Here is a 16,270-nt window from a genome sequence, read left to right on the forward strand (position 1 = left end):
ATGCAAAGCAAACACAAGATAACATTTGCAGTTTTCACATGTGCATACATAAACCAATTGCCACATAAACTAAGTGTATCCATCTTCTGCGTACTTCCTTTTTGGTTTCTGTCACTGCTGATTCTCCAAGAACGAATGAAGTAGTAAAACAGCAGACAGGTATAACATTTGGATTGATTTTGGTGCGTTTGTGATATTTCCTCTGCTGTGTTTGTTTTCATCGTCACTCTGAGGGACAAGCTGTGCTTCAGCTTTAGAACAGTGTCTTCCTGTGTTCACCAGGCTTTATGCAGCATTGCAAAGCTGAGGGAGAAGTGTGTGAGTGAGTGTGTGTGAACAGGATATGTCTAAACAAGACAAAAAGTCTGGAGCCTCACTGGAAGCTCAGGTTGATGTTTCACTGATGAAACCTTTATTGGGATTTCTAGAAGCTGAGCAAATGTTTAAGCTCAGCCTTTTTAATGCTGCTTCTATCATAGGACTCTGCCTTTATGTACAGTCTATAGCAAGTAGTTTATGGCTTGTACATATGTGGACTCTTAGCCTGTATGCTAATGCAGCCTAGCATGATTCATTAGCATGCTACATTATTTGGGCATTGACCTCTTTTGATTTGGACTCATTGTGTCAACCACCATTTCAAGATGTTTTTAAAAAAAACTGATCAACCTGCTAGCATAGCTAATAAAACCAGTAATTTGCTTAACAAACACACTCGTCATCACTCATTGCAGAGCACACAGTGTTTGCCAAGCATAGCATAAACCTGAACAGTCATTCAGTGACGTAAACAGTGTACACATGTGAGATACAACACCAGTCAGAAGACTACCACCATCATATAAAGTTCAAGTTAGCTGTAGATGGTAATTGACCTATAGGCAACAATAAAAAGAGAAAAACAATAAGTGGGGGGGAAGAGGGAGGGCAGCTACAGAATGATGTGACCTTTGAGCTTAGCAGAGAGAGGAGAGTAGATACGAGAAAGAAGGAAGACTATGGCAGAGAGGAACAGGTGTTGTGAAAAGAAGTTTTATTGTTTTTAATATTTATTCGGGACCCATCTGGATTTCTCTAACAGACTGTGAGACAACATGGAGACTTTCATTCAAAGCATTTCTCAGCAGAAGAAAAGATTTCACAAAGCATAAGTTACTGACACAAAGACCACAAGTACTTTCATTTTTTCTAAGTTGACATGCATAATAGGATACCCCCAGTGAGGGCTTAGCTTGTGTGTTTGTAATTCAAAGAGTGTCTCTCTCTCTAGCTCCACTCTGCATAAGAAGCAGTGAGGAGGAGGTCACCTCCTGCATCTGGAGTCACATGACCTAAATGGAAGAACTGGAGAGGGGACGCAGAGATGAGTAAATGTAGAGAAAACACAGACAATGTTCTGAGAAAGGCTGCCCTGCTGCAGGGATGAACACTACAACACTACACACTCCAAAACGAGGACTCATTACAGCAGGCTTATTATGTTCAACTACCAGTGATCTCTGCCAGGCTGCCTCAGCGTTCAGTGCATAACACTGAAGCTGACATGAAGTGAGGAGGAGCGAGACCTGCCCACTTCAGCAAAGCTAGCTTAGTATTACTTTGTGGTGCCATGAAGTCTAAAGGTCCTCTAACTTTCCTTTAACCATGAGTGTGACGGATGCGTTTATGCATATGCTATATGTAGCAACACTTAATTATCTCTCTGAAGTTATTAATTGTAGGAGCAGGGATTGTTAAACTGTCTGTATTGATTTGGGCGGGGGTCAATAAACGCATACTACAGAGAAAAAGAAGAGGATTATCCTATCTTGTCATGTTTTCCCTCATCTATTTCTCTGTCCTACTTTTTGAACCTGACATTTTGCCATCTCTCCTTTCTGATCACTAACTCCAGCACTCTTGGATCTCTTAAGTGGGCCTCCAAAAGCCTTGTCATCAGTAGGGCAGGAAAGCAGAAGACAGGGTGCAAGAGGGGGAATTTAGCATGGCCAAAACAACAACAAGAAACAACAACAAACACCACAACCTCTGAATAATCTGAATTCCTGAAGGGCTGCCAACTTAACGTTCTGCCTGCAACCCTTAAACCGACCAATGGTTAGGGAGAGGGAGACAATTATGAGCCAATTACTACAGCGGGCCTCCTTTGGCAGACTATTACGTCCCCTAAAAAGCTGGTGCCAACATGCTGGGAGGCCAGGAAAGGGGGGTCTCTGCTCTAAAGAACATTACGATGAATACAATGGTACTGGGAAGTACATCCAGATATTTTCCATTTTAATGCTAAGCTTGTGCTTCGCTGATGCCTGAAATTTTACCAATCCATCAAAATGGTGTTAGTTGATAGTCTTAAAAGATTAACATACCTTGAATTTATACATCAGATCATGTTAAGAAGAATATAGTTGTATCTTCACTCTTAAAGGGGCAGTGCTGTGACTTTAATCCCATTTTTGAAAAATGCTGTCTGATAGTTTAAACATCAATTGAACCTCTGTTTATTAGAAAGGAGTGCTGAGACAACAAATCGTACATGAAACTGAGGAATCGGATGATTTCATAAAGTACATCCTCGTTTAAATGTGATGCCAACAGCTGTTTAAAAAAAAGCTGGGAGAGGTTTGCCATTAATTTGCATCTTCTCTCCTTTTAACATTCTTGCCTGAATCCCAAAGGATTTCAGCTGCTCAACAGTTTACAATTCTACAATTTTATTGAGCAGATGCTTTTGTTTAAAGAGACATACAACAAAAGCAAGGATTTAGGCACAAGGGAAAACCTTATTTAGTGCAACAAAGTGATACAAGTTATTTGGCTGCATGTGCTGCAATTAAGTGCAAAATGAAAGTTTTTTTTCTTTCTCATGTTGAGTAATGTAGCCATAACTCACCATGATTAATCAATGCAACAATATAATTCAACTTTCACCAACATTCAATAGCCAGTGCTAAATATTTACTAAGAGCTGGGTCTGAGACTTTCTGACGTACTCTACCCACGAAGACAAAGAGGAAAATGATCAGATTAAGTGCCTAAGTTGCTCAAGTTTAGGGTCTCTAGGGTTTTTTTTCACTTCGTAATGCACCATATGTTTTGAACAATAGTGTTTAGGCAGCCCAATTTAGACACTTCTACTATAGAGCCATGGTGTTATATACTCACAGACTGTTGTTTGTCTGTTTTGCTGAAATATGCTAGGTCTTGCAGTTATTGAATGTGCTTACAGACAGTGGTTTTTATGAGTGATTTTGAATCCATGCAGTGATTTCAATTACAGAGTCATGTCTTTTTGTAAAACAGTGATACGTGGGAGCCAAAGATCTTCCAGTTGTTTTTGTTTTTGTCGTTTTGTTTTTCTTTTTTCCAAGTTTTTCCCTTTTGTCAGAGAGTTCTCTGATCATTTGTTTTTTTTTTCTCATAATATTACACTGGCGATGATGAAATCCACAATATTTTGTGATTTTCTGCTGAGGAATATTCTTCAAAACTTAATAAACTATGTGCTCATATAGCTTCTTACAGCTCAGTGAAGAGATTCAGTCTCTCTGGATGGCCCTTTTTAAATTATGCTAACTTGATTCATTTTTTGGACCATACTCCATATCTGGGAGAATATCATTCAAATCATTAATATACATCAAGTGTAATCTGTTATCTAAAGGTATTGTTTTAGATTGGGGATTTCAAGACTGTTGGAGGACATAAAAACTGTCTAATGACAAGTACACAACTTCTCTGTCATAGGTTGAATTAGTGGGACAACCCTTAAAATTTAACTTTGACCGTTATCATTTTCCACGTAAGCAAAGCAAAAGGAAATACTGATAGATAATATTGTTGTATGTGTTCTTAAAAAGGATTGAGCTGACTCAAAGCCTATCATGAAAGGTGAGTTTATGGCCTTTGGATTTAAAAGTACCTTTGTTTATTTTTCAAGTTTTAAATGATGATCACAAAAACTCAAAGAGGGGATTCAAAGTTTAAGACATGATTTGTTTTTGTTGTAACTAGTGTAAGTTTTTCCTGCTGTTAGAAAGAAGTGCAGGAGGTTTCATATCATAGCACATTTTAACATCTAGGTTGAACATTGATCATAGCAGTGATAATAAAAGACAGATGGCTATGAAGTCCTGGTGGCTATCAGTAGTATGTGGTATGTGCTGACATGAGTGCAGCCTGGCTGATGAATGAGGACAATAAAACAGATAACAGACAGAGAGCAGCTTTGGAGGTACAACACAACTGAACAGAGGTGTGGAGGCTGAACCATTCAATGAACAGATTGTGTGAGTTTAAACTACTCACTGCCCTGATCAAAATTTATGATAAAAGCACCTCTCTCTACTTGACTGCACTGATTCATGCTGCTGGCTATGAGAAAATTGACTGAATTCAATTCTGTTTTTCATTTATTCCAGTTCTGCTGAGCAATGAACCGATTTTAATGATCCATTAAAAACAGCAAGCATGCTGGATGGTGCATTACAGAGACCCTGACAAATGATTTAAGGTTGTAAATATCCATTCAGATGTTAGAATAGTCCACATTTGTCCACTGGACATTGAGTACATCACAGAACAGAAATACCAAAGAATTAAATGAAGAAATAATGTCTCAAGCTGTACACATCTCAAATTTAACTATACAGACACTTGGTTTGTGTTCCTGTTTTAGAAAGATCGGACTCTGGTCATGTTTTTGGGGATGGGTGGGCATTTTATGAACAAAATTTAAACCTTTGTAACTGATTAACAATACTAGCTGATCCATTTAGAAGGTAAACATTATTAACAACCTATTGACTTACTAAGGAGAAAGGAGCACAGCTCGACACATTTTGTAATCAGAATCTGCAGACAGACACATCTTAAGTTGTTCAACAACATGGACTTGTATAATCACAGTAAACCAAAATACATAACTTAATTAGCTCAAAGACTTTTTTAATGCTGTCTAGAAAAACCTTAAACCAGCACTGTCACTTGTTTAGTGCTTGACTTAAACTACAGCAAGCGAAATAAAGATACCCAAGATGAAAAAAGAAACTAGAAATGAACGACATGTGCTTCATATCCTAAGAGGGGGGAAAGCTGGAAAGAAAATCACTCATGTCATCACCTGGGACGTGGCACATTAGCACTTTCAGGTCCGAGGATACAACACTGTAGATGGGAATAAGAGAGGGGATCCTCTGGGGAAGAACTGGAGTGGGAGAAGTTACACTAAGCACACAAATAAGATGAGGTGCTGGGTTTCACTATCACAACACAGTGAGGCATTTCTTAATCAGAACATCTCTAATGTAACTAGACCCAACATGGAGCCACACCCCTGTGTGTGGACACACTGCACATTCACTCAAACACTTATCAGGATTCAGAGAGAGCACTGGGAACTACTGTCAGACTGGCTGACTTATGTAACTCTTAATGAGCCTAGTATGCCTTTAATTTTGGTCCTATCACTGCTGGGATCCTGAGAGTAGACAAAGTGTTCTTTGACCTAAAATCACCAGACTGTACTGGAAACCCTTTAGTTGTTATTTTGTGCTACCTCTTCACGAGGAGCTGTCACAGCAGGAAGAGGATATAAAAGGTAGTTTCTGTTTTGAATAAGTAACTGATTAATGTGCGAAGCTTCAGTCACAGTTTTATCAGTAGACAAAGAAGAATCTTATCCCTCAAAGTAAAAGCCTAAAAAGAGAAAATTAGAAAAGAAATGAGTTGGTAGATGAATTTTTACCCTTACAGTGTTGTGACACTCCTGCTGCCACTCAGATAGAAAACATTACATAAGAAAGAGACCCTGCCCACTGTCGGGCAATCCACTGATGCACAAGCACAAGACAGCACAGCACAGGAGCTCAGGTGTTAGTCCCAAGGAGAGAGAATGGGATTTGCATGAGCTGTTTTCCCTTTCAAACATCCTCTGCGGCAAGCTGACCAACCTGACCCAAGTCGGACCAATTCCCCTGCCTCCCAGTCAAATGAGGAAGAAACAGGAAGTTCCCGAAAGCCACCACGGACTCCGTATGCTGCATAACACCTTGTCCTAATCCTAAAGGCTGGCTTTGAGCCAGTTAGAGTTATACATCGATTTTTTTTCTCCATATCAGTCCTAATCCAGTGTGTGTGTGTCCTATAAATAGAAATAATCACAAGCCGTTTTAGCATAAGTGTCTCCATTAACCTCTGTGTAGTACAGATACACAGGACGGCATCATTGCAAGAGTCAAAGGTTAAAATGAGAAGTAGAAAAAAATATACGTCATACATACATGCACACACACAATAGATGTGCCCAGAGTTTTGAAGTTGGAATGGTTATGTACAACTGAAATTCCCAAACAAATAATTGTGTTCTTTGAGAAAACTAACATCTCAATCTCTTTTTTGAGGGTTTCCAAGCTCAAAGGATGGTTTAATCTGCTTCTCTGGAAGGAGGGAGAAACCCACATTAAAAGACGTGCCACTCTACAACAAAGGCAAAGATAAATAAAAAATTAAAAATTAAAAAAAACTCAGAAAAGATGACATACTAATTCTGTTTAAGTCAGTATCTTTTTTGATATATACTATTTTTGTTAAACAGTTTACCTGATACTGGGTGATTTAGTAAAGATCAGTCACTGCTGGACACTGATGTTGAACTTCCCAGCTCATTGGACAGCCCCTAATCTCCAAGTATGTAATAAAATATACTTGATTATTTCTTTTGATCGGACTGGCAATGCTGTTTCATAGGGACAGTCTGCCTTCAAATAACCAGGAGGGGAAATGTAACACTTAAGTGTCAGGATCTGTGATAATGTGATAAATACTGAGGCTCAGATGAGTGAAATAAAGAGACAGACAAGAACAGGATATAATAATGTACACAGACAGTGTATTTGGGAAACATTAAATCTGTCACCTGGCAACAGAGTACATGTTGAGTTGATGGGATTTAGCATCTGTATGACTTGACTCAGAAGGTTCAACTGGGCTAGGTGTTGACAGGTAAACAGGTAAAAAGGTCTTGGCGTTTTTAATAATGTTGTCCAGCTAGAGACTTAATTTTGTTAATGTCTTACACAACCTTCCTCACAGCTTGCCTCATTTCCCATCAAACTACAGACTTCCAGTTTCTCTGTAAAAGTGCAAGATAGTTTCCTCATTGAGAACCATCAGCAATACGTCAACACCCATCAGACCAACAACACTCACGACTGTTCAGTAACTATACGTGTCAAACGAAAGGCTTTCTCCTACCAATAAAGTAGTTTGTACATTTTTAAGGCTGGATGTTTGATGATTCACCTACACCCACGAGCATAGTTAACTTTACTTTGACTGATTTGAATTTCAGTGCAAAGAGCAAGTCTTAGGTCGTAAAACCCCCCGCCTGCCGTGAATCCTGCCAGTAACAGTTTTGGCGCACCTGCAGTTTTCACCTGTCGCAGCAGCTGGGGACTGACACTTTCAAAAACCAAACATGACGGCTAAAGAAGATAACGTGGATTTTGAAAAGTTATATAAAGGTAAACAAGATATTAAGATAGAAGCACGGAATGCTTCAAACTCATTGGGTCCTTACCGGTAAATCGTCTCCCTCTCGGTAGTCGTTTACAAACAATATTTTCCTCAGAGCGGTTGCTGCAGAGCTCGCTGGAAACCTCTTATTTATGCAGTCCACTCCCTACTCATAAACAAATGCGTTTAAGAAAGGTGTACACACCGTGTACTTCACCACCGACTGCCCTGTCCGTACCACAGCAGAGACACCCCTCCACTGAGACAGCAAGAAGCTGCGTGTCTCCTTATGTCCCTGCCCAGCCTCTATTCATACAACCATGCAGTTCAGTGCGTCAAGACACACAACGTTAGTAAACTGATGCCATCTGCAGGCTGAACAAGGAATGACCACAGGACAGCAAAGAACAGCACCATGGCTAGCTTTATTCAATTATCTTCACTTTAATTCTACAACGTTTAATGATAATAACAACAATAACAATAACAACAACAATAATAATAATAATAATAATAATAATAATAATAATAATAATAATAATAATTCACATAGATGCCACCATTTTGACCTAAATTTCTGTTGAAATATGATTTTTTGTGGTAAGTTTTGTCAGGAATCCATCCATGTCATTTTCAAAGCTGTATGACTTAACTTTTTTTTGTATAGGGCCCAAATGCAGCTGAGTTCATTCTAATGGAGGGAGCTGAGAGGGCTACTTTGGGGTACACCAACTTTGAGGGCTCGTCATCCCAAAACCTTTTCCGAAATTACTTCCATAAGAACTTTTGTAAAACAGGGTCCACCCTATCATCTGAGTGAATTTCAAGCATACTTTTGCGCCTCACTGAGACAAACATTTTTTGCCAACAAAGCCGTTTTAGTCCGCCTAGGTAGGGCTAGAGAGCAAATTATGGGATGTTGGGGGTCAAGTTTGGTGTCATATCGAATCTTTTGGTGATAGTGGGGTGTGTGCCAAATTTGGTGAGTTTTCAGCGCATTTAGAGTGTCTAATAAGACCCTGTGGAATAAAAAGAAGAAGAAGAAAAAGAAACGGAACGGATTGAATACAATAGTGCCCTCGCCCCAATACAATACCCCCTTAGTACAAGTAGTTGTGCGGTTTAGTGCACTCACAATTAAAAAAAACTAGAGCTTTGGATTTAAAAGAAGTCATTTGTGTTTACCTGAATATCAGCATTATGAATGAATCTGATCACTCCATTTTGAAGAATGAAAAGTAGTGGGAGCGAATGCCTCCATACAGTAATCTAAACAAGCAAGAATTAATGAATCATACAGAATGTGGAGTGTTTTCTGGTCTAGAACAGGCTTAAGCAAGGACTGAAATGCATACCAGACACTTTGGATTTGATATGTCTAATGGGAGGTTTCCAGCAAATTATGTCATCTATTGACACTCCAAGAAATTAATTTCAATTTACTCTTTTAGTGTTTACATCCTCCATATGTAACTGCACTTTTTGTTTTATTTTGATCAGATTTAGTGATAATTTGTTTTGTTAAACCATATTTGTTTCTTTAACTCTGAAGTGATGACATCCAGAAGTTGCTGCAGCTAATCACCTGACCCCTGTCTTTGACGGTGGCAGCAGCATACTAGCAGGCGATGGAGGTGTTGAAGTGCACCATCATAGTCTTTGGCAGGTTGAATTTCTTCAGCTGCTGCAGAAAGTGCAACCTCTGCTGGGCTTTCATTGTGATGGAGCTGATGTTCAGCTCTCACTTGAGGTCCTTGGGAATGATGAGAGGTTCCATTAGCAGATTCAGGGTCTAGGAGAGACCCATCTTGGGTTCCATATCCTTCCATGTTGTTAAGTTGACTCCCTAAACAAATGCACATGAAACACTAGGATAAATTGGTGACCTGGATAAACCATTTCATTTTTTCAATAATGTTTTCTTGTTACCTTGCTGGATTTGTCTCCCTTTTTTTTTGTTTCTGAAGTACCGACGAACAAGCATAACTACCAGAAGCAGTAGTAGTAGAAGAAGAACACCACCTGTGGGACCAGCGGATGAAATTTAAATCTAGCAGTGATAAAACAAGAACTGAAACACACCATAAAACTTTGTCCTCACCTGATTTTTAGTATTTGAAAGACAAATAGTCTTGTTTTTGCCCTGAGCAAAAGCCAGAGAAAAATACGAGGAAAAGCAAGTCGGATTAGTAAAAAGCATTATTTTCTCCTGTTTAACAGAGTGCAAATCCAGTAGACCCAAAAGACATGAAAGCAGAGGACACCAGGCGTAAGCACACACAATGAAGAGGATGACCTCGTGTTCAAAACTCACAAACAAGTCCAACAATAAGTGCTCCACTGTGATTTGGAGTGGAAAGTGGTGCTGGACAATGGAGAGAAAAGACTTGAGTTAAAGAAAGGACAGAACACTGAGCAGCATGATAAGTGTAGATCTACATGTAAGCTTACCTTGGTCCAAATTACAAATGGTGTTGTTGACTAGGTGGAAAAAGAAGAAAAACATAACAAATCATGATGTAACTGAATGGCATTAGCTGTGTGACTTCTGAAAACTGAAATATTTCTTGTTAACATTGTCACTTTTTATAAGTGGCAATAATATATGTAAACAATTTGGTCTGAAAAACCAATTTGGTATTGGGGTGTTAATTGTTTTTTGTGTACGATAGACAGACATTTGGGGTCAGGGAAACTGTTAAACAACCAAAACTAATCAAAAGCACTCAACCACAACTTTTTGACCAACAGCGCCCTCTGTAGTATTTTCAGTTCTTACACACAAAAGAGGACAGGATATATTAAACTGTAACTGAACCAAATGAGTTTGAAGGTTTTGCTGTTTTTTAGTTTATGGATGCAGTTACTTAATAGTCTCATTGACACAAAAAATGTGGGCAACCCCTGTTGAATTTCTGAGATACTCTGAGTAAACATTATACCCACATAAAAATCATAATTTGCTGAGTCAACTCAGGGGGACATGGAGACTTGTTTTTACAGTGTTATTTACTTTGCCTCATAATACTGCCAGGAAAACTCAGAGCACAATTAAAATAAGACTTTAGGAGGAAGGAAGATGGAGAAGAGATCAAAGTGAATTAAAAAATAAAATTAAGAAAGAAAAGTAGTTTTGAATACCTTCACATTTTTCTGTCTCAATGGGATATCCTTCTCCTTCAAAGTCACACCTGGCATCTGTGTCGGAAGAGACAAATGCTCGTCCAGCATGCTGGCATACAGTGTTTGGTGGTGGACGGCCTGAGCAATCCTTGATGACCTTGTAATCCCAGACCTTTTTGTTGTTGCAATATACTAATGTTACATTAGCTGCACATCCTTGAGGTGTACAAACAAACATGCCCATGATCCTGTTTCCACCTGTGAAATCAAAAAGTATATAGTCTGAGAAAGAGATCACACTTTCATAATCAGTTACTTCAACACATATAATATTAATTATTAATTCTTAATATTCAAGATTAAGTTTCTGTATTGGTCCACACTAAATGTAGTTAAAACTACACTGTTCAAAATTTTAAATATTTCACTATGGCAGAGTTGCACCGACTCTTTTAGTAGTTGAAAATTAAAATTTAGTTAAGACTTACAGGCCAGAGTTGAATTTGACTAACACTGGTGTTTCAATTGAAAGAGGGTTCAAAGTAAATTTTGAAATTTAAATGTAAAATACAGTGTTTCATTGCTAATCACTGTTAGGCTGTTAATTCTAACTGAAAATCTCAATTCTCACACACAATAAAATAAAATCCACCCATTTATCATCTTTACTGTATGGATGGACAGCTTACCATCCATGGCTAATATGTAGACACATATTAGCACACACACACACACATACACATACACACACACACACACACACACACACACACACACACACACACACACACACACACACACACACAATCAAGAGGGACCATCAATTTGATGAACATGTTTTTGTGCGAGAAAGCAACAGAGAATGAAATATGCGAACACCAAGCAGCAAAGCTACTACACAGGTGGGGCCAATGTGGTTTTACCGGACATCATAAGCAATAGTTGCACCATATAGTTTTTTAATCTGTCTCATTAGAAAACCACACCTCAAATAATTTGAATTCCATCAACTTCTCAATAGAAATAACAGAAATAAAAACTGACACTGACGAGGTTTGAAATCAAGGAGTATAACTTTTAACTCACTAAATCAACTCTATCTTTGAAAACAGCTCTTCGTAGATTAAATACTCTCAATTGGAGTTTAATCAACTCTCTGTTTACGCTTTCAACATTACCACTGAAAATTTAACACTTTCGGGCTGCCTTCACCTGTACCTCAGGTACTTTTGTAGGTACCAACCAGGTTTGTCTAGTGTACTAAGAACAAATTCATATATAATACTACGGTACCAGGTATATGTACCTAAACGCATCCTTGAGACTGAGCGGGTGGGAATATAGGCGATTTTCCATGCTGGACAAGAATACAGCATTTTAAGATTATATATTGAGAAATGAATATGTTGAACTGCAAAACTTTGAGATTAGGTTATTAAACAAATTGATATCTATTACCACATAACCTCCTGACTACCAGGAAAAAAAATATTGTCCAATCACAAAGTTTTTAAGATTCCCCAATCTTTGTGAGGTCATTAGAATACTAAATACATTTTTTGGAAAAAAAATATTTTATTTTTCAGATATCATGTGTCTACTACAGAGGACATCGGAACACCGAACATGTGAAACTGAACCTTGATGGCAATCATTTAGTGCCAAAGAAAATAGCAAAAAGTGGATATAAGAACGAGTTTAACTGTCCATTTTCCTTTTTGTTTTGCTTTTTTGTGCTTATTTGGTTTAATACTTCAAAAAGCAGTTCCCCTTCTTGGAAATACAAAGGAAAACCTTGCACTTAGTGAAAATTAAATATTATTTGCCCTTGCAGCCGGATCTGCGACATCTTGATGCATATGTTTTTGTCTCCATTTCTGGAAGATAGATGGCATGTTGGTGTTGTACTTAGCAATCACAAGGGGCCCTGACACCTGGACAAACCGCCTGTCTTTCTTGGACCTTTTATACAAAACAAACTGAAGGTGTACTTTAGATTTTTGCTCCACAGTTGACACCAACTGGACTTAGATGTGGACTAGTCTGTCATCTGACATCTGCTTGCCCTGCCTGAGTGTCATCCTCAGAGCTCTCTGAATCATGTTCGTCTGCCTCTGCATCTTAATCTTCTTCATCAGACAACTTAATATCTGAGTTTCTATCAACAACTGCAGAAAAATTCTCTCTGCTTCTGAGAATGAGCCCCTTTCTTGCCATTTGAAAAAAAAAACAGAACAAAATGAAGTAAATAACTACTAATGTCCACTACAGAGGAAAAATTTTAAACACTTAATTACAATGCTAAAATACAGTAAAAATTATTCAGACTATGTTTAAATGTGTTGTTAAGAGTCCCATATACAATATGCCACCAAAATTTCAAGCCAAAATTTGCATATTAAAAAGTTTTGTACACTTACTTTTCCTCTTCCCATAAAATGCACTTGCACTGATGGACGCCATTTTTTTTAATTCGAAAAAGACAAAGGTACCAAAGCCCTACCCTTAAAGGGATAGTTTGGATTTTTTTTACATGAACATGTATGGCATTCTCATCTGTAGTTACGTGCATCAGCGCTGTCTTACCCCTGTCAGCGTCCTGTGACCCGAGATCTGGTGCGGTTTTGGTCCAGACGAAAGTAGTCCGGCAACATGGCTGGGGTCACGAAAATAAAGCGTTTTCCCACTCAAAACAAATTGTGTTCAAAAGAGTGATGCATTTGCATCACAAAACTGCAAACCGGAAAAAAGTCAGACTCCGTTATCGATTGGCACTACTTTCTGGTGCGTATCACTGCGCCGCACGGTGTATCCAGCCGCCCGGCGCGCGTTGTCACTGTCATTACAACTTAAAAAAAGTTAACGATAACATGTCTGACTACGACACTGTCGAAGATGACATTACATTAAACACATAGCTCCTGGAGCCACAGCTGGAGCCATGAAAGCTAAGAGCTCAATACACTTGCTTTGCGCGAGTGGCAGGAGAGCCTGGCCTGGTTTGTACGTACGTTGTTTTATTCATGACTTATTGACCCGCAAAGTCCGAATCTGTGAATATCTTTCCAACGTTACCCAAGTGACAAGTGCATTGTCGACTGACGATGGCTTCAATTAAGTCCTAAAAGGGTTTTAAAACATTTGATTTTTGATTTAGTCTTTCTTGGCTATACATTTTATCCAGAGAATTCAAGGAAAAATAAGTTTTAGTGCGTTTTTTATATGTTTAGGATTAAAAAAACACCTTCCAAATCAAATTTATCTGTTGTTATGACCCATTATTGAAGCAACATCAATCAGTAGCTAATTCAAAAGCAGACTATAAATTCCAATAATGTATTACCATCGAAACACATCAGATTCTATCTGCTGTAGAGTGAAGGTGCACCATGTGCGAGAAGAATTCCATTGAGTGCAAGTGCTAGCAAATTAAGAGATCAGGTCGTAGTGTAGGCTATACGTCGTATTTTCGAAGTTTAAGCGAGTACTTTACAACATTATAGCACAGAGGTACAATAATTGTATAATTGTTAGTAGAAGAATTAACTTACCTGGAGAGCTCCAGATAAACGAAGCAGGAAAATGATAATCCACGAGGTGTCTGATGAAGATTATTTATAAGGCTTTACTTGCAACAAGGGCGTAGATCTGTGCTGGCTGAGATGGACCCAACGACTGCGCCTCCTCTCAATCTCCCCCAAACAATTCGTGTTCGCGTCGGCCCAATTTACCGCCAGCCTCTGAGTAGTGAGGAGGGGCGTGGACTCCCTCAGCCTTTAAGGAAGTGCACACACACACACACACACACACACACACACACACACACACACACACACACACACACACACACACAAAGAACGCTGCAGAAGAGGCAAAGGAGCCCTGAAATTCCTGTGTGTCATAGCTAACTTTGTGTCTATCAAATAGTGATGTTATGAGATGTGTCGAGGAGCACGTACAGAGCAGAGCTCATGAAAACTCAATGTTGAAATGCTAGTGTAGCGGGCAAAATCGAAAACGGCCGCAGTGTTCTCCTGCTTGTTTACATTAAAAAAAACTATGATGATTGGATAAAGGAACATTCCTTTTCCCTTGTGATATCATTTCTCCAAGCAAAGTTATATAGGGCTCAGCATTTCAACATTCAGCTGCAAGGAAATCCAGGTTAGTTTCATATTTATCTCATTCACTCTTAATGTATAAGAAACACTCCCATCAGCAGCTACGCAAGTTGTTTTCCCTCCTAATGAAAGACACACTACACAATGTCCTGTGAATGTGTTCTAAAATGTGGTAAGCCTTATAAGCCCACAGATGTTATAAATCAAGGCAAATAGGACAGCTTACAAAAAATGCCAAAAACTGGTTCGGCTTTGATAAATTTGGTGATGTCTACACTACCACCTCCTGGTGGCGCTGGTGAGGCGACACGCAGCAGCAGAGTAGAGTGGGCCTTAAGTGTAGTAGGTAGTATGCAGTGCCTACTACTACCTTCATACACAGTATGTTGTAGAGGAATTCGGAAACAGCCTGCGTTTTCCTTGTGAAATCACACATAGCCTTTGACTTTGCTCCAGCGGTTTCCATGGTGATGGTAAATCTCCATTCATTTAAATGGGAGCGAAATAAAGGGATCTTTTCATTTCCATTGGTCTGAAACTGCAAAAGAATTTAATAAAGCCAAAAAAAAATGTGATATAGACCTGAAAAGTCATAGCTGCATAGCCCTTTCCAATGGGAAATGGGCAATCAACAAGTGTTGTTTACACATAAACATCTACTTTATTGACTTCAGGTATTTTTGTGAACTTTAACTGTATATTATTCAATTCATCATGAGCAGAGCTTCCATTTTAACCTTATAGAGACTCTGTAACAAAACAGAGAAAAATACGCCCCAGAAAAAACTCCCTAAAAAAAGTGCCAGCCATCTTGAATTTGAAGGTTAAAATAAGGTCAAATCATTATGTAACCCTGAACTATGTATTTCTTAACAAAAATAAGGTCTGAAAACATTTATTGTCCATCATTGTAGGTAGAGCTTTTAAAAAGATCATTTCCATGACAGCCATTTTGGATTTTGGACTCCAAAAATTTTTCCCTGCCATTTTAAAAAATACACCCTGGCTAAATTTGTTTTTTAAGCCCTCCTAGATGACAAATCTATTGAGAAACGGACCTTCGCTCACTGCGGTCACGTCCAAAATGACCCAACTAATGTGCGCATTTATTTTACTCTGCACTTCAAAGACAGAGCACGAGGGTTCCACTGCCTCCGCACTTTAAATACTACCGCTATAAATATGAACGTATTTATTTATTTCCTTAAATTTATTGACTTACTTATTAATAATGTATGAAATTGTATGTATGAAATTTATAACTGAACTAAAATCGCTTGTCTGTCAAAACTGCTTCCGCTTGCAGTTACAACCAGAAAACCACCAGTTAAGTTTTAATATTTATAATGCAAACTGTTTGATCATACATTTCAGATTAAAAGTTGAATAAATAATGGAATAGAATGCAGTAGAATTGATGTTGATTAGTTTTGTTGTTTGCTTTGATTTCCATGTGGAGTGTATCTTCCAAATTTCCCCCTGGAAGTATTTCTGATTCTGATTTCTTTATCTAT

At 38.5% G+C, this 16,270-nt stretch overlaps 1 protein-coding gene and 1 long non-coding RNA gene across 3 annotated transcripts in view; both read right to left on the reverse strand.

Annotated features, from left to right (window-relative positions):
* Positions 1–7,808, reverse strand: part of pip5k1bb (phosphatidylinositol-4-phosphate 5-kinase, type I, beta b) — a 35,818-nt gene extending 28,010 nt beyond the window's left edge. For both annotated transcript variants that reach the window (XM_074669395.1, XM_074669394.1), the window contains exon 1: positions 7,577–7,808. The gene's annotated coding sequence lies outside the window, so the exon portion shown is untranslated. The remainder of the gene's footprint in view (positions 1–7,576) is intronic.
* An 807-nt stretch (positions 7,809–8,615) lies between these two features.
* LOC141790850 (uncharacterized) lies at positions 8,616–10,890 on the reverse strand. Its single transcript, XR_012598286.1, has 5 exons — positions 10,654–10,890; positions 9,964–9,993; positions 9,827–9,877; positions 9,442–9,655; positions 8,616–9,358 (listed from the first exon to the last, which is right to left on the reverse strand). It is a non-coding gene; the product is annotated as an uncharacterized LOC141790850 (long non-coding RNA).
* Positions 10,891–16,270: the final 5,380 nt, after the last annotated feature.

Source organism: Halichoeres trimaculatus, unplaced genomic scaffold, assembly GCF_033239565.1.
Source record: "Halichoeres trimaculatus isolate MK-OKI-2021-1 unplaced genomic scaffold, fHalTri1.1 fHalTri1_scaffold_5, whole genome shotgun sequence".
Taxonomy (NCBI): Eukaryota; Metazoa; Chordata; class Actinopteri; order Labriformes; family Labridae; genus Halichoeres; species Halichoeres trimaculatus.